General features: G+C 42.9%; 1 protein-coding gene and 1 long non-coding RNA gene across 5 annotated transcripts in view; both read left to right on the forward strand.

Annotated features, from left to right (window-relative positions):
- The window catches only part of PTPRG (protein tyrosine phosphatase receptor type G), a 700100-nt gene that overhangs the window by 16719 nt on the left and 660280 nt on the right, over positions 1-23101 (forward strand). The window lies entirely within an intron of this gene.
- LOC145721601 (uncharacterized) lies at positions 10302-14022 on the forward strand. The gene is made up of 2 exons (XR_014145397.1): positions 10302-13473; positions 13562-14022. It is a non-coding gene; the product is annotated as an uncharacterized LOC145721601 (long non-coding RNA).

Consider the following 23101-nt stretch of genomic DNA (forward strand, 5'->3'; position numbering starts at 1 on the left):
GTCCTCAGGCCGCACCTTGAGTCGGCTGTGGACACCCAGGGGGAGGGGTGGGGAGAGCAGCCATGCATGCCCACGTGGAAAGGGCAAGAAAAGGAGTTCTCCGAGGACTTTCTTCTTCTCTTCGGCATAGCCAGATTTCAGAGTGACTCGTAAAGGAGCGTGGTCCTCCAGGCCTTTCTGTCCACACAGAGCTTTAGTGTTTCTGTTGCCAGGTTATCAGGGCACCTCCGTTTTTAGGTTTTGTGTGATCTCCTGTGTCTGCTGCTCTGTCAGTTGCCTCCCTCCTGGCCTTTGACTAGGTCTGGGAGTTTTATACTCCTGAATAGTGTTTTCTGCTCCAAGCCCTGATTTCTAGGAAGAACACCTCCCTCCCAAGCCATTCTTGCTTGAAAGGGAGAGTGAGGGTATCCAGAAATTTGGCTGTTCCTCCTTCTCCAGGTGTTTCTATTGTGTGGCATGGCTAACATTCACTGTTGTTGGTTGAGCACCTACTATGAGCAGGTGGGCCACGCTAGGGGCCAGACACACCCTATTCGAAATCCTTGTATTTCTCAGGTGCGCAAGTAGATATTTTGCTTAGTTAAGAAACTTGCCCAGCATCAGATAGCTTTGAAGGTGGGGATCCAAGTCTCTTGACTTCAAAGCCAGAAATCTTTTTCCGAACAACAGGGGCTTCTATTAATAGATAATTGGCTTTGCACTTCTTGTGAATTGCACTCACTGGGTTGAACTCTGGGTTCATTCTGAAAAGGCAAAAGGCCAGGTGAGCGAGGACTGAAGACTCACTTGGACAGATGTCTTAATTCTTTCACACTTGGCCAACGTAGGGATATATGGAATAGGGTCAAGTCTTTGTGTGTATTCTGACTTCTGACTAACTAACGTTGATGAAATGCTAGAATGTATTTTAAACTCAATAAATGATATGTATGTTAATAAAAATAAGGCAAAAAAGCCTTACTGGGTAAGTGTGTTTTATTCCTGTGGCCCAGAATAAAGTCAAAGGACTTAAAGATTATTATTTTCTTTTGGCTATAGAAACCTTTCAGGAGCTCTTGGTAAATTACCTTGGATAACAGGATATAATTATACCTTTCATCCGCTGAAGGCATGTTTGCAGGGTACTGTGTGATTTGTACAGTTCCTGGAGGTTTCTGAGTAGTTCCAGAGAAGTAATGTCTTTGATGGAGGGAAAATATTTCTGTTTCCTTTCTTGCTATCTTAGTCTCAGAGCCTAGCCAGCAGACGTCCTCATTCTGACTTTTCTAAGGCTTTGGGGCTCAGTCCACTCAGATATTTTGTCAATATTTTTGGCATCATCTATAGCCAAGAAAGCAACCAGGTAATCGGGGATGCATTTTTAACTTTACTTACTTGGTGGTGGATACTTCTAAAGGCAGAATAGGTAGGTGGACATTCTTTGAATAATAAACCCACCTCACTGAGTTCTGTTAGTTCCTTCCTGGAGAAGCTGTTGTAAATCTAAAGCCATCAATTCCCTGGGAGAAAGTTGCCAAGGTTTGTTTTCTTCTTTCTTTCTTGCCACACCTGTTAATTAGTTCCAGACACTAGCTAATCAGATGGCAAGCGGGGAAAGCTCAAGGGTGAGAAGCAAGGTCAAATCAGTTGTCTTTCTCCCTATAACTGAAGCCCTCCTTTGAACAGAAAGGGTTTGCAGGGTTGTTTTTCCTCTGTTCCCAAACTCTGTGTTTGAGTCATTTGTGAGTGCAGCCTGCACATGGCTGTGGGGCTCTTTGTCGCTTGTGATGTTAGATATGTGCTCGCCTATTTGAGAGTATGTGGCTGCAAGAATGTGGGAGGGGAAAGCAGTGAGCGAGAGGGGCAAGGAGTAAATGAGAGAACCTAGAGTTGCTGCTTCATCTTGGCAGTTGCTGGATCCTTAAGTTTTTTGGCCGGGCATGCTAAATATAGAGATATATAGTATATAAATGATACAAATTACAAGGATAGCGACATGAGTGGCCAAGGTGATAAGTTGTTTTCAATACATTATTTCTTATCTTGGCATGGCTCTTGAGACAGATACTGCTTCCCTAGGAGGGCATGGAGAGGATGAGAACTTGAACAGTTTAGCCAGGGCAGTGAACGCAGCTAGAAGGCAGTGTAATTTGAACCCAGGGAGCCTTTGCCTATGTTCAACAAGAGTGGGATCAGTGTTGAATTTAACCACACACTCTTGTGTCTCTTGAGATGCTGGGAAGGGAAAGATGACCAGGTTCACTGTTGGGTGAGGCTGTTGACTTCTTGACTTTGCTATTTCCAATCTATAGACTGAAATGAAGGTCTGAGCTGTCCAGTGGGATGTCATGGTTTGTACCTACAAAGGGAGGGTATCCTCTTGTACATTATGGCAAGAAAAGGAATGGATACAAATCAAATAAAAGTGGAAACGTCGGTGTGTGTAGCACTTTGCTTCATGTTTATGGGGATTCTAAAAACGGGTGTGAATTGGGGAAATAAGGTAAAGACCCATAAAACAGTTTGCCTAGCTGTTTGGGGCTGAAGATACGATAACTGGTGAAATACTGATTCAATCCCTGAGTGTTCAGGAGCAATAGAGAGATAAGAAAGATACGTGCTCTCTAAGCCTCCGAAAGGCTGGCTGAAATTTTCTATGTGCACAGGAAGGAGGGGGAGCTAGTGAGCAGAGACAGGAATGATTCTGTTAAGGCGGGTTGACTCATGGTGAATGGGCATATTCCAAGAGCAGAGTCATGCCATTCTGGGACACAGACCGTGTCTGCCTTTATCTTAGCTGCTGCCTCATGACGGAAAGCCACGAGTGACCGTCTGCTTGCAGATGGACCCTGCGGAGATTTGAGAGGCATGGAAGCCAATGTTGGATGCATTGGCTGGCCCCTGACTGCCAGGCTGAGGCACTCGGACTTGATTGTGGAGTCTGTAAAATTTACCAGGGAGAGACTTTCTCACATGGCCTTGTACACTGGGACTGTCGTGTTTTCTTGCTTTGTTCTGGGCTAGCTTGGTTTCCTTAGTCCCCGATTTCCTCATCCATAAGATGGGATAATGGTCATGATCATATAAGCTTGACGTTTTTAGAATTAAGGCCCTGTCCCCTGCAAGCACACGGCTATGGTTATTATTATTATTATTATATTATAGCACTCTTGATTTTGCCTGCCCAGCATCCCTTCACCCTATTTTGCTCTTAGCATCCTTGCTACTCTTGGGGTAATGATGCCTCCAGGACCTTCTGCTGATCGGGGGGCTCTATCCATCCTTCTTTGAGGGTGGCACAAAACCCAGGTGAGGCCGGTCATGGTCATACCTTTTCTCCTTGGAATTGGAGGATTAAGGCAAGTGACACAAGAATACTGACATCTCTCTTCGTTCCTGCTGTCTGAATTCCCAGAGCTGCCCTGATCCTTGCCCTTTCAGAAGCTGGATTGTTTGGCTGTTGATTGGATTCTTTGAGATGTCCCAAATCCTTTCAATACATTCTTTTTTCTGCCTATGTTAACCAAGGGTGGATTTCGGTCCTTTTCAATCAAAGGGCACCAGTATCAGCCGGAAATACATAACGGGGTTGGTAACCAGGTATATTGAGAAGGACAGGAACCATCTCCCTGGCCTACCCGCAATAGTCCTTTAATAATGGCTTCATTCCTCCGTTTGGTTTTTTTTTGAGTTCATTCGTTTTGAGCTTTTTATCTCCAGGAATTCAAAGCGTTTTATTTTGGTGCTAGGGACAGCTTCTCTCAAGGAGACATGCTGATAACACTTAGCCTTAACTGCTTCTTTTGATTTTTGTAAATGAGAATTCTAAGGATCTGTAAGGAAACGAGTAAAACTTAATTGAATAACATTTAGAGGCGGAATTAAAAAAAAATAATAATAATAAGAGTCCATAATGGTAAGAGGCTCTGGAGGATGAGATTAATGCAGAGCTGTGAGTCTGGGTGTGTATTTTGTCCGCACCTCACCCTGTCTATCATGTTGTAACTACTGCTTAGACCAGAGGTCAGCAGAGTGTCTGATGGCCTCCAGAGCTCTCTCTTACCATATCTTGTCCCTGCTCACAGTTTTCTCTGCTCGCATTATTGGACAGCAAATGTTCCAACCTAAATTAAAATCAATAAGAAGCAATTTCATTTTGTTTTAACTACGAAGACATGCGCGCTTCCAGCAGAGCACCGGACCTTCAAGTAAAGTTCAGTTTTGTTTTGTTTCGTGTCGTTTTCCTCTTTCCGGCTGCGGCCCCAAACGCGTTAATTTTTCAGCGTAAGACGTTGCCGATGCTGCCCTGCTTTGATACAGGCCTCGTGGTCCTCCTCCTCTTTTTTACAACTGGGATGGTTGTCATCTGAGTTGTGCTGGTGTTTTGTAGATCCTTGACAATCAAAGCGCCATTGGGTTTGTCTAGCGATCACAGGAGCGCTTGTTGGAAATGCAGGACCTTGGCCCTGCCTCAGACTGATGGAGCCGGAATTTGCTCTGTAGCAGGACACCCCCCTCCGCCCCCCCCGCCCCCGGCGGATTTTCAGCACCTTTGGAGTTTGGAGACTGCTCTTTGCCTTTGAATGGGAATGTTACTTTAATCTCCCTGGTTTTCGTAATGTTTTCTATTGAAGTGTAACAAATGTTCATTGTAGAAAATAGGGGAATTCATAAAAGCACATAGGGGAGAATATCATCATCTGTAACCCCAACACCCAGTCATAACTAATGACTGACCATTAAGTCGTTGGTCTGTGGCCTTTTGGTGGGTTGTTGGAACGTTTAAAAAAAAAAGCAATATTAGAATCATATCGTGAAATATATTAAAACATCTTTTATTCAGCGTAAAGCTGAATTCTCAGGAGAGGAAAGATGATCCAAGATCTTCTTTGGTCAATGACAGAAGACTCTTGGAGACCTTTGTTTCTCCCAAACCTGTGTCATTTGTTAGGGACCTACTATGTGCCAGGTACTGCTACCTGCCTGTAGGACACTTAAATCAGTAGTCACAGAAGATGAAAGTTTGAGACCCTTACTGGGCTTTTGATCCCTAGCATGCATTTTCTGGGTAGTTGAGACAAAGGAAAATTATTAATATGGCTTGCTTTTTACGGAATTTCCTTCCTTTGTATTTATTTATTTTTGCTTTGCTTTGCTAATACGGATTTGGAATTAACTGCTCCTTTGATTCCTCTGATTGAGCAGAGCTTTCCGTCTGAAAATATCTAGCATTTGAAACTTAAGGTCGGGGAGGACAGCTTCTTCATCGGTGGGGGAAGAAAAGGTGGTTGTCTTGGCAGCAGAAGCTTGCTAATAACCCTGCCAGTTGTAATATCTATTTATGATGGAGGCACTGGGGACCCAATTAGCAGGTCATTTTCATGTCAGGGTTTTGGGAATGATACGGCAACCAGTGAGCACCTTCTCAGTGCAGGGGCATTGGGGATGGTTTTAGATCTTGTCACCTGTTATTGCCACAGCTCACGGATGGGAAACTAAAATTCTGCTCTTCTGTCTGTTCATTTGAATCAGCAGTTTCTAACGTTGTCTTGTCTGCAGGGCCAACAGCATTAAAACATTGCTACTCTTAAGAGATGCTGGCTTCCCAGGAAGGAACTGGCCATGGTGATGAGGCCAGAATCAGCAAACTGGGAACACGGGAATGGGGGAGGCTGTGAGATCATCTCTGTGGTCTTGATTTGACATTTATCTTGGCGGAGGGTGAGGGGCAGGCGTGGGGTATTTTCTTTTCCTGGGTAGGATCTATTTGGATTCTTTCACTAGTGTTGATATGAAAAGACAGGGCATCAAGGGACAGACTGGGCACCCTTTTTCCACTCCTGTTGAATCCTAATCATTTGTAGGCCCGAGTATCACCTTGCTAGGTCTCTGTCCAGGTATGTCTGTGCCCAGATATGTCCTCCTGCTTCCAGTCCTGTGACACTCGGTGTGCACCAAGGGTACAGAGGTTGCCTGTGACCAGGCCACTGAAGGGGTCCCTGCTAGGGGGGATGGGGAATGTTTTGCTTCTTTTTTTCTTTTCTTTTTTTTTTTTTTTTAAAGATTTTATTTATTTATTTGAGAGAGAGAGAGAAAGCACATGAGAGGGGGGAGGGTCAGAGGGAGAAGCAGACTCCCTGCTAAGCAGGGAGGCTGATGTGGGACTCGATCCAGGGACTCCAGGATCATGACCTGAGCCGAAGGCAGTCGCTTAACCGACTGAGCCACCCAGGCGCCCTGCTTCTTTTTTTCTTAACCCAGGGCAGAAATTCAGGTCCTATGGTGACATCAGACACCATCTTGATTTTATATGAGCAGAATACAACCATCAACAGCGGAAAATTAACATAGAGACAGTGCTATTATCTAATCTATTGACCTCACTCGAATTTAGTCCATTATCCCAAAAATGTCCTTTATATGCAAACAACACATTTTAAGGTTTTTTTTTTTTTTTTTACTTTTTTCTGGTTCAGGATCCAGATACTTGATGGCACATTGCTTGGGGTTGTCCTGTCTCTGTAGTCTTCTCAAATCTCAGACTTTCTTTGTGTTTCATGAGCTTGCCCTTTGAAGAGTATAGGCCACTTACTTTGTAATATCTGTCTCACACTGAATTTGTGGGTGAGATGTTTACTCATGATTAGATTCCTGTTATTATTTGTTCTTTATTGCAGCTGGTACCCTGTTTCTGAGAAGAAACATAGAACTTGCCTCAGCTCTTCTCCCCCCGACCCCCCACCTTCATGCCTCAGCTCTTGTTGATCTGATACCCTTATTGGGGGCAGAAAGTTTTGAACATATACTCCTCATATACATATTTCTTTAAATTATAGATTATATTAGTCAGCTGGGGCTGCTTTAACAAAATATCACAGACTATGTGGCTTAAACAACAGAAATTTATTTCTCATAGTTTTAGAAGCTAGGAAGTCCAAGATCCAGGTGCTGGATGATTTGGTTCTTAATGAGGATTCTCTTCCTGGCTGGCAGATGGCCATCTTGCCGTGTGAACATGGCAGAGAAAGAGAGAGCACACACGTGAGAGAGCTGTCTTTTGTTTCTTCTCCTAAGGGCACTCATGACCTAATTAAGTACCAAACGTCCCACCTCCAAATATTATCACATTGCGGCTTAGGCCTTTAACATATGAATTTTGGGGAACAGAATTCATTCCATAGCATAGATGTACTATTATACTGATGTTATGTATCATAAAACATTCCCAAAATACAAATTATGAGGGGCAAATGGATATTTATGTACGTATTCATATAGATACACACACACATACTCTCATATACATACTTGTATGTGAATGCATAGATATTCTGTTGTTTTTCTTTAAGTGGCCCAGTGCTGGAGACTCCTGCAAACAGCAGCTATGGTTGGCTCTCTACAGGGAGGAAAAATTAGTTGCATGATAGGTTGGGATTTCTTGGTCTCTGTAGGTTGTAGATTTCCTCTGACACAGGGGTCGGCAAACCGTAGCCTGGGACCAAGTGTGACCCTACTGCCTGTTTGTGTACAGCCAGTGAGCTTACTAACGTTTTACATTATGGGGCACCTGCGTGGCTCAGTGGGTTAGGTGTCCCACTCTTGATTTCGGCTCAGGTCATGATCTCAGGTCGTGAGATTGAGCCCTGTGTCGGGCTCTGTGCTGGGAGTGGATCCTGCTTGAGATTCTCTCTCTCTCCCTCTGCCCCTCCCCTTGTTTGTGCTCTCTCTCTCTAATAAATAAATAAAATCTTTTAAGAAAAAAGAATGTTTTACATTATTAAATTGTTGTAAAGATTAAAAAATGTAATTACTGAAGACAGGTGAAAATCATGTTGTTTGATTTTAAGGTCCACAAATAAAGTTTTATTGGAACACAGCTACACTCAGTTTTTTACAAACAGCAGACCTACATGCCCGTACTACTTATTATATGGCCTGTTAAAGAGAAAGTTTGCCAACTTCACTCTGACACCATGTTATTAATGAAACTACCACCTGCTAAGTGATATGTGCCTGGTCTTGAGCTGAGAGCTATGCATGTATTAATCTTTATCATAGCCCCATGAGGTAGGGGTCTGCTAATATATCTTTTTCTAAAATAACTGTCTCCATCCCCAAATGAGAAACTAAGAAGCCCCCAGGGAGAAAAATTTGCCCCCAATTATAAACCTGGTAAATGCAGGGGCTGGGGTTTGAAAGCAGCTTTTCTGAGTGTTGGCTTTTGGTAGTTCAAGGTCATTCTGGACTTTAGAAGTCAGGTCATTGCTGGGGTGGTTGGGGGTCAGTGTGAGTAGCCCAGGCCACTAGACGGCTCTGTGCAATTAAGTAGGCCTTGCCCATGGCCGTGTGTTTGGCATGCTGGGTACTGGTGGCTGCTTAAAGGGTTGAAGGATGGATAGATAGATGGACAGATGATGCCTAAACCCAGCCTGAAAAATGAAAGTAGAATATGGGAGGTGTGGTCAGGCTCAGTTATTGGATCAAAGTTATTGAAAATGGCCACTTCGAGCTGGGCTAGAACAAGAGTCCTATAGCCTTAGGGAATCTAGGCAAGACATTGAGGAGTTAGGAATATGAGATGAGACTAGAAGCCATGAAGGTGTCAGACCAAAGGTGTCCCAAGTATCCTGGTGAGTGGTCCCCATGGCTGGCACAGTGCTTTGGGAATGCCTAGACCTCGTCTCTGTCTTCCATGGGCATGTGCCTTCTTAGGAGGTTATCCTCTGTTTCTGATAGAGATGATGGGCCGGAAGCAAGGGGTCACCTACTATTGGGGTAGACACCCCTGGCTTTAATTTTTTTCTTCAATAAAAAAATTGTGTATCATATATGAATATATTTTTTCTTAGAACATTTCAGGTAAAGCTTAAATCTGTTGACCACTCATTCTGCCTCCCCAGAGCGTGAAGCCATTTTCATAGATTTACATATATATTTATACAAATACATAGATTATTATTATTATTTTTTTAAATATTTTATTTATGTATTTGACAGAGACACAGTGATAGAGGGAACACAAGCAGGGGGAGTGGGAGAGGGAGAAGCAGGCTTCCTGACAAACAGGGATCCCGATGTGGGGCTCGATCCCAGGACCCTGGGATCATGACCCGAGCCGAAGGCAGACACTTAACGACTGAGCCACCCAGGCGCCCTTAATACATAGATTATTTTAACACAAACAATATACTGTATCATCTACTGCCTTTTATTCATTGCCATAGTCCTTTTACCTGCAGTGTAGTATTCCATCGTTCAGACTTTGCTGCAGAGGGTGGGAGCTTCTCCAGCTGATGGTCATTAGGGTTACTTGGTAGAGAACAACCTTTATATGCTCCTCCTGGTGCACATTTGCCTGTATTTGTTTAGGGTCAGTACAGACAATTAGAACTGTTGGGTCATGGAAACAGGAGTCTTAGCTAGTCTGTGCCCCCTTTGGGCCCTGGATACCCGAGGCTAGGATTCAGTTTGCCCTAGCTGGGTCACTGAGCCTTGGTACTTGTGTAAATTGCTTTTTCTTTTCTTTTCTTTCTTTCTTCTTCTTTTTTTTGGAGGTTGAGAGGGCAGGAGGATGAGCTTGCTATGACATTTGCAGGCCAGGTGTACACGAACTCAAGGATGTCCCACATACTACTATGTCACAGGCCCCACAATGGGTTTTCTTCCCTTGGTTTGTTGTGGAGTGACAGAAAGGTGCAGAGCAGGCTAACTTAGCTGGCTAAGCCTAGAAACAAGATTCAAACCAAATCTGTCTACCCAGTTCCAAAGGCTATGCCCCCCACCAACTATATCACAGTGCTTCTGTGAATATTTCAAAATAGGAGCACATCACGTGTTTTCTGCCAAGTTCAGTACCCATCCTCCACAGGTTCTCCCTAGTTCCACCTACACTCCTCACTGCCCTCCCCTCTTCCTACCACCTTGTCACCAGGTAGTTTTTACATACTACTGGCCCCTTCTGCTAAGACAATTTAACATTAAGGTGAGGATGTCTTGGAAAACTGAGTTAGCTGCTCTGAATCTGGGTTTCAGGAGGATCCTTGAGAATCATTCCTCAAAGAGGAGATTCCCAAAGACAATGGATATGAAGGGCCACACGCAGTGCCTGACCCTTCCTAGGTGCTGTTAGTTCTCTACTTTGTCCCAGTGAACTGAGTTTGGTGCCAGGACTAGAAAGGATAACTAAGATGTGGTCTCACCTTCGGAGCACTCACAGGCTAGAAACTAGTATGTAAATAAATGAGCATAAGGAAAATGTTGGATGAGCCCAGAAGAGACAGGAGAAACTGCTTGGAGTTTCCTTAGTAAGAGGCATTAAAAAAACATAACCGAGGGAAAAAATACCTGTTGACTGAATCTTTCCTTTCACTGGAGCTTAAACTGCTAGAGCAAGTGAATACTGCAGCATACCATTTTTGCTTTTATATAAAGCTTATACCTGGGGCGCCTGGGTACCTCAGTCAGTTAAGTGTCCGTCTCTTGGTTTGGGCTCAGGTTGTGATTTCGGGGTCGTGATATTGAGCCCCAAGTCAGGCTCCATGTTCAGTGCGGAGTCTGCTTGGGACTCTCCCGCTGCCCCCCTGCCCCCCGCCTGCTCTCTCTCTCTCAAATAAAATAAGTCTTTAAAAGAATAAAAGCTTATACCTAAACAAAATGATTTCAAATTAGTTTTTTTAGTAGTAATTGTAAGAAATACCCATTTTTCTGGAGGGGAGCAAAGGGGTGGATCTGCCCATCTGTGAACTTGATACACTTCTTTGAAAATCACCTTCTCTTGGTCAGCTGTACCCCAAGAAAGCTGGGGAGGAAAAAAAGGGAAATCATCCTCCACCTCCCTGAAGTCCAGTTGGTTCTCTTCAGTCCCACAGTGGATGCTGGGTATGCAAACACAACTCAGGTTCTGAATGGACCTAGGGCATTTGTTCTGGGATATTCTGTATCTTAGTAATCAAAGTGTCATGTTCTCACCAGCTGCATCAGTATCACCTGGGAACTTGTTAGAAATGTGGAATCTTAGAATCTCGCCCCACTCTGGATCTATTTATTCTTTTTTAAAAATTTTTTTATTTTTTATTTATTTATTTATTTATTTGAGAGAGAGAGAATGAGAGACAGAGAGCATGAGAGGGAGGAGGGTCAGAGGGAGAAGCAGACTCCCTGCCGAGCAGGGAGTCCGATGCGGGACTTGATCCCGGGACTCCAGGATTATGACCTGAGCCGAAGGCAGTCGCTTAACCAACTGAGCCGCCCAGGCGCCGCTGGATCTATTTATTCTTAATAAGATTCCCCAAGTGACTCCTATGCACATGAATATATGAAAAGCTATGGGCTGGGACAAGTCAGGGCAACTGGCCACACCCATCCATCTCCTCTTGGCTGGCTTTTCCTCACGTACACACAGGGTACCTCTGTTCCCCATCAGGACAGATACCTTTGGAACCCTCAAACAATAAGTCAAGAAGGGCCCCACTATGCTGAATTGCTTTTTGGGAGCCCTCTCTTTTCCCTTCCGCCCAGGATTCAGCATTTCCTTTGTTAACTAGGTAAAAATAATGAGATTAAGGAAGAAGGTGATCCAAATTTTGCTTACAGTCAAAACAGCTGTGGTGGCATGGGTGGGAATTACTGCTTAAGATTTAAAGTCTGTTCCTTAAAAGTAAGCTGTTGTATACAGTTGTCCTTTTCTTAGTTAAACAAAATGAACTGGGTTTTGAAAATTGGAGATAGATGAATGAGGCTTTTATAATAATCACTTGCATTTACTCATCAGCTCTTGTTCTCTTCATTTCCTTTCAGATCGAGGCATTTTTAATGAGGGAAGGAATTAGAAAAAGGGGCCAGGGAAACCAAAACGCAGAAAGAAAAATTCTGCTGAGCTCTGTAGCTGTTCTCAGTTCTTTAAAGTGCTTGAAAAGTAGTATTTTGCTGCTACTAAATCTAATTAATAGCTAGCTGGTACTCATCAAGACCTCATTTCTTTCAACCTTGAAGGCAATCGGAAAGATACACAGATCTGTGTATTATCACAACAAACAAATTCTCTTTTTTTCCCCCCCTTAATCATTTAGAGCTTTATCAGCAATGTAGGCAGCGGATGGACAGATGTGTTTAAAAAAAATGAAATGCATCTCAGGGTGTTCACTGTGGCATGTAATGAATGTGTATTGATTGATAAAATTACTTTTTTTTTTTAAAAAAATACAATTTTGAAACCAGAGTCTAAACTATGTACTAGGCATGGTTCTTCACTGAGAATCTAACCTGTTCCTGAGTACTGAGACGGAATCAACAAGTCTTTGGAAGCCTGTTTTCTGCCGAGCATGGGCTAATCAGGGTGCCCTGGACCAAAATGGATTTAAACACAAAGAGAGGATGAAAAATGCTCATCCAGGAGGAGGGGACCAGGAGATTACAGCGCAGAGCCCTGCATCTTGGCCTGTGCGGAGTGCAGCTGTGGGCTGTTAGTTACATGGGCATTTCTTCCATTCTGTGCGGACCAAGTATGAATTGACTTGGTGGCTGACGTGCTGATAGGCTCAAGTAAAGTAGGTCAAGCCTTAATTGTAGCTATCAGACATTGGGAGTCCAAGCAGAAGAGAGGCAGCGATTGCAAATGCAGCGTATTTGGAGGACAAGAGCGGCTTCCATGGGCGGCCTGTGTGCCCCTTGTCCAAATCAATTATTTCTATTGAAGCACACCCAAGACTGGATGATGTTCTGTGGTTGTTAGGTAGAGTGTTACTCAGTTTGGCAAATATTTATCAAGTATCTGCTTTGTGCCAGGTCCTTGGTACAGCAGTTTAAGCCTCAAATCTACCATTTGGTTGGTGGTGCCCGGGGAGCCAGCCCCCAGAAGCGCTTTGCATGTCCATAACTTACACTATGGTAATAATCTGGCAGCCCTGCTCTCAAGCCTGACTCTTATCAATAAAGCATGACAGAAAAATCTGCACAGTGTGTTTGGGGAAATAGCTTACAGGAAGAAACACGATGTTACAACAAAATTGGCCTGATCTAAGCATAGCTAAGGTCTGAATCGACAGGGAATTGTTAACAATTAGTGCATTTTTTTTTTCCTTTTAACCATTCTTAATCTGTTATGGGAAAATGAAGGAGTTTTTCTTAATCCAGAAGAAAAGCGAGAAAGCCTGTCTGTTTGTTTACAGATGTTTGTCATTTAGCGAAAACACAGATGACAGTGTATGGTGTTTGATTTCCATCTGGTCATGCGGCATGTGCCTGGGTGCACAGATCAGTGATAATCTCCCACCTCCCTGGACAGAACCGAGCAAGACATGGGCTGTGTCCTTTGTACCCTGGATGGAGGAGCTTTGCCATGTGTGTGCTGAGGAACCGTTCATTTCCACCGTAGCTGGATGGTAGGATCCGCACAGTCACATGCACTTTATAATAGGTTCATTAATTGTACTTACATCGTTTGCAGGCTGGGAGGAATGTCTGATTGGATAGTGTGACTTTTCACTGCTCAAAGAAGTGATCCGAAGTAAAACTACGGAAACTCCCAAGGTGTCTTTTCTGAAACAGCTGGGAGTGTGTCCGCCCAGTTGGCGTGCTCTACGAGATGTGTTGACAACGTTGCGGTTCTAGCAAAAGGATTAGGTGTCAGAACTTGGGTAAAGAGGTATTTCTTATGTCTGTGTGAGGGAAGGTGTCAGGGAATTTCATTTAGGCCTTGACTCATCTAATAAATGAAACAATTAATGTCATGTTCATGAGGGAGTAGGTGGAGTACCACTTACATAGACCCAGCAGCTGGGAAGCTCTAGGTGGAACCGTGTCTCAAATTTCCATTCCTGACTGGATCTGGCTCTTAGACTTTATCAGTTTTAGAGGTTTGGGTAGCTGGTTTATATAAAGGGCAAGAAATCTAGTTTATATTCATATGAGGGTAAAGGATTAGAAAACTTAAATGTTGTATTTCTTTTTAGACTTCTGTTTCTTGAAGTAAACCAAGTTTGAGGCAGCTACACACTGAAGTGTTAGCTCCATTGTATTCTGTAGCAAAACTTGAAAAATTGGAAATAGTTTTGAAAAGAAAGCTTTTTTTCCCCATTTAATTTATACATAGGTCACTTTAAAAAAAATATTTTATTTGTTTGAGAGAGACAGAGTGCAGGCAGGGGAAGGAGCAGAGGGAGAGGGACAAGCAAACTCCATGCTGAGTGCAGAGCCCCATGGGGCTCGACGATCCCAAGCATTGGACTCTTAACCGACTGAGGCACCCAGGTGCCCCTATAGCACACTTTTAAGATAAAGCCTGTTTAGGCAGGAGGACAATTTGTTTTGAAAAAAAAAAAAAGTGAACATCTCAATTTATTTGGTTTGGCTTCAGCAGGTATGGAAAATGTATGCCTTTTAGATCACTTTTTGGTAACTCTTCCCAAGAGCTATCTTCAGACAGGGGTGCCTGGGTGACTCAGTTGTTTGAGCATCAGACGCTTGATCTCAGGGTTGTGAGATTGAGCCCCTTGTCGGGTCCTTCTGAGCGTGGAGCCTGATTAAGATTCTCTCCCTCTCCGTCTGTCCCCTTCTCCCCACTCACACACTCTCACTCTCTCTCTCTCAAAAAAAGATACCTTCAGACAGAATTATTCTTCAGAAGTTGCTTATTTTGAAATGGCTAGGTTAAAGCAAACATTTATCTGTGATTATCTTCTTATTCTTGAGCCTCCTAAAATTGGTCTCGACGTTTTTCCTTTATATATGAAAACACTGGATATCTACACTTACCTTAGAAATAAGTGGAATTTTACTTAAGTTCACATTACTTGTGTGAGTGTGAAACACATACATAATTAATTCATTTCTACAGGTAACAGGATTATTTTGGGAAAAAAAAAAACCCCAAACAAAAAACAAAAAGACCAAATTTCACCAGTGGTTTTTCAGATTTTGTTTTTTAAGCATAGAACCGTTCTTCAAATCTGACTTTTCTTGTTGAAGCACAGAATGTGAAACACATAGAATGCCTTCTTTATTTGACAAATAATTGGGGGGCGGTACACAACACTCTCCTTGCCACGTTAGGTTTTAGAATGAGGTATTTGTTTTTGTTGGAGTCCAACCCTCTGTCATTCCTGATGAGAATACTGAGGTCTGGGGAGTCAGACCCATTCAGGGCCAAAGGGATTTAGTAGTGGAATGGGTTTGAAGTTCATGTCTCTGAGTTGTTAATTCCTGATTGTTTTCTTCTTTGAAAGAATGATGAGCAAGCATGGTAATTACACATATGTGAGTTTAGAGTCGGAACTGCTTTTCGGGATCGAATAATTTACTCAAGGTTTTTATTGTATTTAACCAGACCTTTAGTAACTGTATATGGGATTGAAGAAAATGGTATGGAACAGATAATGTCAAATATCACATTCCTGATCTGTTAGCTATAGGATACTGCCAACTGACCACATTGTCTCAGGTTGCCAAGTCATTTAAGGGTCTGATTTAATCTTTTTACCATGTTGAGTTTGGTGTTAAGTCATTGTCCTAAATTTAATAAATTTGTTTTAACAGCCTGTGTATTGTTTCCATCTAGCATGTTTAATCAGTTATAATGGATAAATTTGCAAGGACATTGAAGATGCTGTATTTCTTTGACAGATTTCATGAGTCATTTAATCATTTTATTTTGTCACATATTGATATTTATGTGAAAATGGAGAGACAGAGTGGTTTGTGTTAGTTGTAATTAGAGTCATTTTACTAATATGAAATTTATCCCCTTAAAGCATTTGGAACCATTATCTTAGAGTATAAAACAAAACAAAACGTTATCCTAGCATGAAAAATCCACTTAAAGGCCACAGTTGTTGCTACAGTTTGCTTTTCTTTACCAAGTAAGATAGGGCTTTGAAACCAAGGGGCATTGGCCATGGGAAGGAGCTATTGGCATGGCATGAATAGAAATTTTGCACATGCTTGTTTTGAAACTCGGCTACTTCTGTTCAGGGTTGACTGGTCTCAGTGGTAACAAGCTTAAAATGAAATAATGCCTTTTGCCAACACCATCTTGATTCTTCTTGTATGGACTGCTTGAGCCAATGTAACACATAATGTAGAGCAAAACAAGGAATCGATAAAGCCATTAAGTAGCTCACTGTCTGGCTAGGAATGTTGATGAATGGGTCCGCATTTCCCCTTGGGTGTTTTTATTCACCATGGGAAGAAAAGGAGTGGGCCAACAAAGTAGAGCAATTGAGAAGAACAGTTTTTCATGCTTGAGTGAGGCAGTTCAGCTAGTGTCTCTTTTTACCCTGAAGACTTCTTTTCTTACCTGTGAACCAGAACCTGCAGTTGGTCATCCAGTGCTGCCCCCTTCCTGTCTCTTATTTTTTGGGTTTATTATTAGTTGATGATAGAAGGGGGAGATATCAGACACATTCATAAAACTCAGGCATCAGTGAAATTGTAACGCCGCCCAGAGTCATGAGACCAGTGCCCATGAGCATGGTGCAGTGGTGTATACTGGGGCCACAGGAGAAGATGTGAGCTTGTATGTTGTGTTAGTTTGTTAGGGCTTCCGGAACAAGGTACCAGGGTCTGGGTAGCTTAAACAGCAGAAGTCTCACAATTCTGGAGGCTACAAGTCCAAGATCAAGGTGGACAGGATTGGTTCCTTCTGAGGGCTGTGAGGGAGAATCTCTTGCATGCCTCCCTCCTAGCTTCTTACGGTTTGCTGACAATCTTTGGCATTCGTTGGCTCATAGAAGCATCAGTTTGACCTCTGCTTTTATCTTCACGTGGTGTTTTCCCTGGGTGCGTGTCTGTGTGCAAATTTCCCCCTTTTTTATAAGGACACTAGTCGTATTGGATTAAGGTTCACCCTAATGACTGCTTCTTAACTGATTACTTCTGTGATGACCCTATTTCTAACTAAGGTCATATTCCAAGGTACTAGGGGTTAGGTACTGGGATTAGGATATATATATGTGATTTTGAGGGACAGTTCGTAACAGATGGATTTGATGGCCGATTTTGTGTGTTTCTAAAATTTTGTGTGTTTTCTAAAATTTTAAGAGTGGTTTCAAGTCAGCAACTTACAGATTCAAAATTAGTAAACACCTACAGCATTTTACAGTTTTTTTTTCTAGGTACTTTCACGTATCTTGTGTTCCTTCCTACGACAAACAAATATATTCATGTTTGTGATGGTTGTTGAGATTTTATAATAGAATAAAATAGAACAGACTCTGTAGATGAGCAGGAACACCTCAGAATCTTAAACTCATCTTCTGTTTTCTTCTGGGTATGGAAAAACATAATAAATCCCAGTCACCTGCATGAAGAGTTTTGACTTGAATCAAGCTCAGTGGGTGGCAGCTGTTGGCATTACACAATACCTGTATTGTCTCATGACATAAAACGTACACTGTACTTTTCGAGTGGTGCAAGGGATTTGTCAAGGGTAATTTTGACTCTTGTTAAAACCTTGTATACTGACTTTTGAACTTAGCCTCCTCACTACCCCAGATGGTAATCTCGCCTTAGATGAAAGTTTGGTTAGATGGGTTTTTGTTTGTTTTGGCAAAAGAAAAAAATGTCTTAAAATGAAGTTGTCTTTTTGTTTTTAAGATTTTATTTATTTATTTATTTATTTGAGAGAGAGAGAGAGCGTGAGCACGAGCTGTGGGAAGAGCAGAGGAAGAGGGAGAGAGAGAACCTCAAGCAGACTCTGCACTGAGTGTGAAGCCTGAGGTAGGGCTCGATCCCATGACCCTGAGATCATGACCTTAGCCGAAATCAAGAGTCAGATGCTCAACAGGCACTCCAAATGAGGTTGTTTTCAAGTCTGCCTTTCAGCCCTGGAAACTGTTTTGTAAGTAAAATGGTACTTGATGATAATTTTTAAGATTTATTTTCTTAGCAACTTTCAGATACGCAATACGGTATTTGCAACTGTAGTTGCCATGCTGTACAGTACATCCTTGTGACTTACTTATTTTCTAAATGGAAGTTTGTATCTTTTGACCCCCTTCACCTATTTGGTCTACCCCCTTGCCCCATCTCTGGTAACCACCAATCTGTTCCCCTTATCTGTGAGCTTTTTGGGTTTTGTTGTCGTGATAGTTGTTTTTTTAAAAAAAAAAGATTTTATTTTTAAGTCATCTCTATATCCACCGTGAGGCTTGAACTTAGAACCCTGAGATCAAGAGTTGCATGCTCTGCCGTCGGACCCAGCCAGGCATCCCTGTTGTTGGTTTTTAGATTCCACATATAAGTATGTCTGTTATACCTCAAATCAGTTTTTGCAGTATGTTCTTTCATTCATTTATTCAAAAAAAAATGAGAGTAATTTGTAAGATGTTGGAGATTCAAAGATCCGTGAGATATAATCTCTTCCATAAGAGTTTTTAATCTTTGTTCATTCACACATCCAACCTTCCTTCATGCTTATTGAGGGGCTCCTATGTGCTATGCCTCATTCTCCATGTTTGAAAAAGTGATGGAACTAATAATGCCTTTGTGGGCTTGTGTTTTAGCGGGGGAAACAAATGAATATGGTAGAAGTGATGAGGGTCAGGAAATAGGCAAAAAGGTTAAGGGGAATTGGGCATTGTTGGAGGTGGGGAGCTGGGTAGGCGCCACCTATTTAATTTAATTTATTTTATTTTTTATTTTTAAAGATTTTTTATTTTTAAGTAATCTCTACACCCAACTTGGGCCTTGAACCTACGGCCCTGAGATCAAGAGGTGCATGCTCCACCGACTGAGCCAGCTAGGTGCCCCATTGTGCCACCTATTTTAAATAGACCTATTGTAAAAAAAGCTGACGAGTAAAGTTAAGCATGTGGTATCTGGGACAGAGGGGACAACCCGCTCTCTTGCATAATCACATTTGGACCCAACAGTAACTCTATAAGAGCACGTACTGTTACAATCCACATTAAGCTAAGGCTAAAGTTATCCGGGATCAAGTGCCTAGGAAATAGTGCTGGACTTCTAGCCTTTTGATGCACCATGCAGCTGCCTAATTGGACAGACATCTCTCTGTGACTTTGCTCATAAGAACCTTCTTAGGCTTCTTTCTCATACCCTCCTAGCTTTTTGCCAGCCTGTGTGTGCTAGAAGGGCTGTGGCTCTGTCTTGCTCTCTCTGTCTCGGGGTGCCTGGCTCCTAGCTGTTGCTCATTATACACGTGTTGGTTGAATAAGAAGGATAAAATATGGTTCCTGCTCCCTTGTAGAGAGAGGGTCAGACACCCAAGCCTGTGGTTGGTAACACCATTCCGAGGGGAGTAAGACCAGCTTCCTCAGGGTGGTACCAGCTAAGCATCCAGCTTTGGGTTGGAATTTCCGGAGCGTACTGCAGCTGGGGCTTACATACATTGGCTTCTCCTTTTCTCTGTGGGTCACACTAAGTAGTCCATTGTTCATCAAGGAGAGGGGAGATTGATTTCAAATTACTCCCGTATTGGTTAAAAACCAGACTGCCACAAATGCTTTATGGGATCAGGGGGAAGATAGGCCCAGGGTTTTAGCTGCACTAAAACCTGCTTTTTTTTTTTTAAAGATTTATTTATTTGACACAGAGAGGCACAGCCAGAGAGGGAACACAAGCACGGGGAGAGGAGAGGGAGAAGCAGGCTTCCCGCAGAGCAGGGAGCCCGATGCGGGGCTCGATCCCAGGACCCCGGGGTCACAACCTGAGCCGAAGGCAGACGCTTAACCGACTGAGCCACCCAGGCGCCCCTAAAACCTGCTTAATTAACCGAACACCGTCTAGTACCACGTGACAGCAGGCGTGACCCCGCTTCTGCAGAGGGGCTCGGTTTTGATGGCCATACTGTCAGGGCCAGGGGTGGCTTAGATCTGGGCGGGTGGAGGATTTATGCGTCGTGTGCTTCTCTTCTACGGCGTGCTCCCTTTCCTGGGGTCAGGGCGCTGTTTGTGCAGGCTCGTGAGAATGGATTGTTACATTCCCAGGAATTTTGTGAGCTGCTTATTAAATTAAACATAATCTTTTTAAGCATAAAATTATGTAAACTTATAATTAAATTATATTTAGAAGTAATAAATACCTGAGCTCCTCACCTCCCAATTATGTTACTACATCTTACTGTTACCCACGGTCTTGAGCTTATGTCTGTTGTATCTGTGTGGTAGGAACGCTGGACGACGGTGTGCTTTGGTCATCCCCTTCCTACTTCACATTTAATGATGTCACAGTGGTAGTTTGAAATTAGCTTAAACCATGGAAATCAGCTAATGGTACAGACCAACCCCCGTCCCAGAACAGGATGGCAAAATATTTACAAATGCACCACTGATTGGGGCCATCCTTCATCCTACTTCGCCGGGGATGCCATAACAAAGTACTGCAAACTAGATGGTTTACAACAGCAGAAAATGATCGCCTCATAGTTCTGGAGACTAGAAGTCCAAGGTCATGGTGTCAGCTGGGTTGGTTCCTTTTTGGCGCCTCTCAGGGAGACTCTGGTCCTTGCCACATCCTAGTTTCTGGTCCTTGCCAGCAATCCTTGGCATTCCTTGGCTTATAGGTGCATCACTCTGCTCTCTGCCTTCATCTTCATTCACGTGGCCTTCTCGCTATGTCTGTGTGTGTCTTCACATAGCCGTCTTCCTTCTCTGCTTCTTGCTCCTTATTATAAGGACACCAGTCATATTGGATTAAAGGCCCATACTATTCCAGTAGGACCTCATCTCTAATTACATCAGCAATGACGCTGTTTCCAAATAAAGCCACATTTTGAAGTGCTGGGGATTGGGACTTTAACATAATGTTTTTCTGGGGACACCATTCAACCCCTAACAGCCTCCAATGGTCTTATATTTCCTATTAGGACATCTTGCATTTGCCAGCTCAAATAATAAAAATAAACATAAGAGCCCCACATAAATAATAGCTTAGTGGCATACTATGTACTAAGTTTTTTTTCCCCCCTGCATGTGTTCTCAATGAATCCTCTCAGCCACCCTGTAATGTAAGAGTAGCATTATCCCCATTGAACAGGTTAGGAATTTGGTTCTGGGCAAATTGGAACAATTGTCCTAGATAGCATATTAGTTATTTGAATCCAAATACCACTGCCTTTAGTCAACTTACTTGTCATGAGTCTTACTCCCCAGAGCCCTATTAGCTGTGCTAAATCCCCATGGAGGGTTAATTGTGGCATAGTAGGAGAGAAGAAGGAAGAGCTGATGTTTTATAAACTCTCTGCAGAATCAGGCACCAGGCCTGGTGCCTTCATCTATGAATTACCTAATTTAATCCTGATGCCAAATTTTTGAGTTGTTACAGTCTGTATAGATGAAAAAATGAACCAAAGGGTGATAAAGTGAATTTTGTTCACTGGTCAGGAGCACAGAGCTGATAAAGGGGATGGCTGAGATAGAAGCCCAGGTCTCTCTGGATCAGAGAGCCTTCTTGTTGGGTTCTACCATGTTGTCTTTCAGCAAAACCCACATCTGATACAGGGCATATGCCATTCCTGATCCTTCTTGTGGGCTGAGGTGTTAGACATTTGTGTATTTATTTTCTCATTCAGTAAGTAAGTACTGAGAGAGCCCTAATAATGTGCCAAGGACTGTGCTAAGGGATGGGTTATGACTTGTAAATAGATACTAAAAGCTCAGCCCTCAGAACTAGAAGTTCTTTAGATTCCTCCATGGCCAAGCCTAAAAGGTCACGAGGTACTCTGTCTCTGCCATTTTCCTAGTCGCAGACAAATCTCAGCCAATCTGGTATATTTTGTTTTCTATCGTGGTGTAATAAATCACATAAACTCAGTGACTTCAAACAACATAAACGTATTATCTCAAAGTAACTATGGAACATGAATCCGGGAATTAGTTGGGTTCTCTGCTAAGGCTGAAATCAAGGACGTGGGCCAGGGCTGTGGTCTCATCTGAGGCTCAGGGTACTCTTCCAACTTCCAAGCTTGCAAACGGTTGGCAGAATTCAGTTCTTTGTGGTTGTAGGACTGAGGCCTTAGCTTCTAAGAGCTGCCTGCCTTTGCCTGCTGTGTGGCCATCTCCACAACAAAGAGGTTTGCTTCCTCAAGGCCAAGAGGAGAGTGACTCGACTGCTTCTAGACTCTCAAAAACTCACCTGATTAGGTCAGGCCCACTCAGGATAAATTCCCTATTCATTAAACTGAAGTCAACTGATAAGGGACATTAACCTACAGAGTCCCTTTTTCTTTTCCGTTTGTAATGGCTAGAGGAAAACCATAGTTTTCACTCCTACTCAAAGGAAGAGGATTATGCAAGACCCAACACAAGGGTGTTGGTCACAGGCCATCTTGGAATTCTTTTACCAGATACGGTAAAGGACTCTTCTACGCTTTTGGGTCTGGACCCATGTTATTTGCACATATTCTCTCCCTTACCTGAGCTAAATATGTCCACGTAGTTCATGAACAAGTCAGAGTTTGAGTTCACTGAGCGTTCAGACTGTGTCTGGCTTTGTATGATTAGCATCTGCTTCACCAATCCTTGTGATTAGTATAAAGCTATGCAGATTCTTTGTATAGAGTCCTAGTTCTCTGGCTTCATCTCCAATACTTCTGTTTTCTATTACTAAAATATTCTTAATTTCAAAAAATTGCATTTTCATTTGGAAGGAAGAGAAATCAACACAAAGTAGCTCAAGCAGATAGAACTTACCAGTGCCACAGTATAAGGATGTAGTAGTGGTAGCTTCAGGCATGGCTGGATCCAGGTTTTCAAACCATGTTATCAGCCCTCCCCCCTTTTTTAGTAGCCTCATCTGGTAGCTCTTGTGATGTTGATAGATAGCCACCCTCACTCCCCTAACACCTGCAGACTTCTATGATATAATCTCCTTATTTCTGAGGAGAGAAACTTTTCCTGAGTCTAGACATCATGTCTTACTCTTTATTATCAAGACTTGGGTCACATTTGTCTAGACCAGTAACGGGACAAGCTCAGATCATGTCCCCACACCACTGTGATTGAGGTAGGAGTAGAAGCCCCACATTAGGCTCTTGCAATATCTTTCTGTTAGGAAAGAGGGGGCTTTGCCAAGGCAAGAGAGAGGAAGCATTGTCAGGTGAAAATAACAAATACCCAGTTCGGAACCTGGAGTGATAGATACAACCTAATGGATCATCTTTGGTATAATA

The sequence above is a fragment of the Leptonychotes weddellii genome, chromosome 1 (genome assembly GCF_054177405.1).
Source record: "Leptonychotes weddellii isolate Sample4059 chromosome 1, ASM5417740v2, whole genome shotgun sequence".
Classification (NCBI taxonomy): domain Eukaryota; kingdom Metazoa; phylum Chordata; class Mammalia; order Carnivora; family Phocidae; genus Leptonychotes; species Leptonychotes weddellii.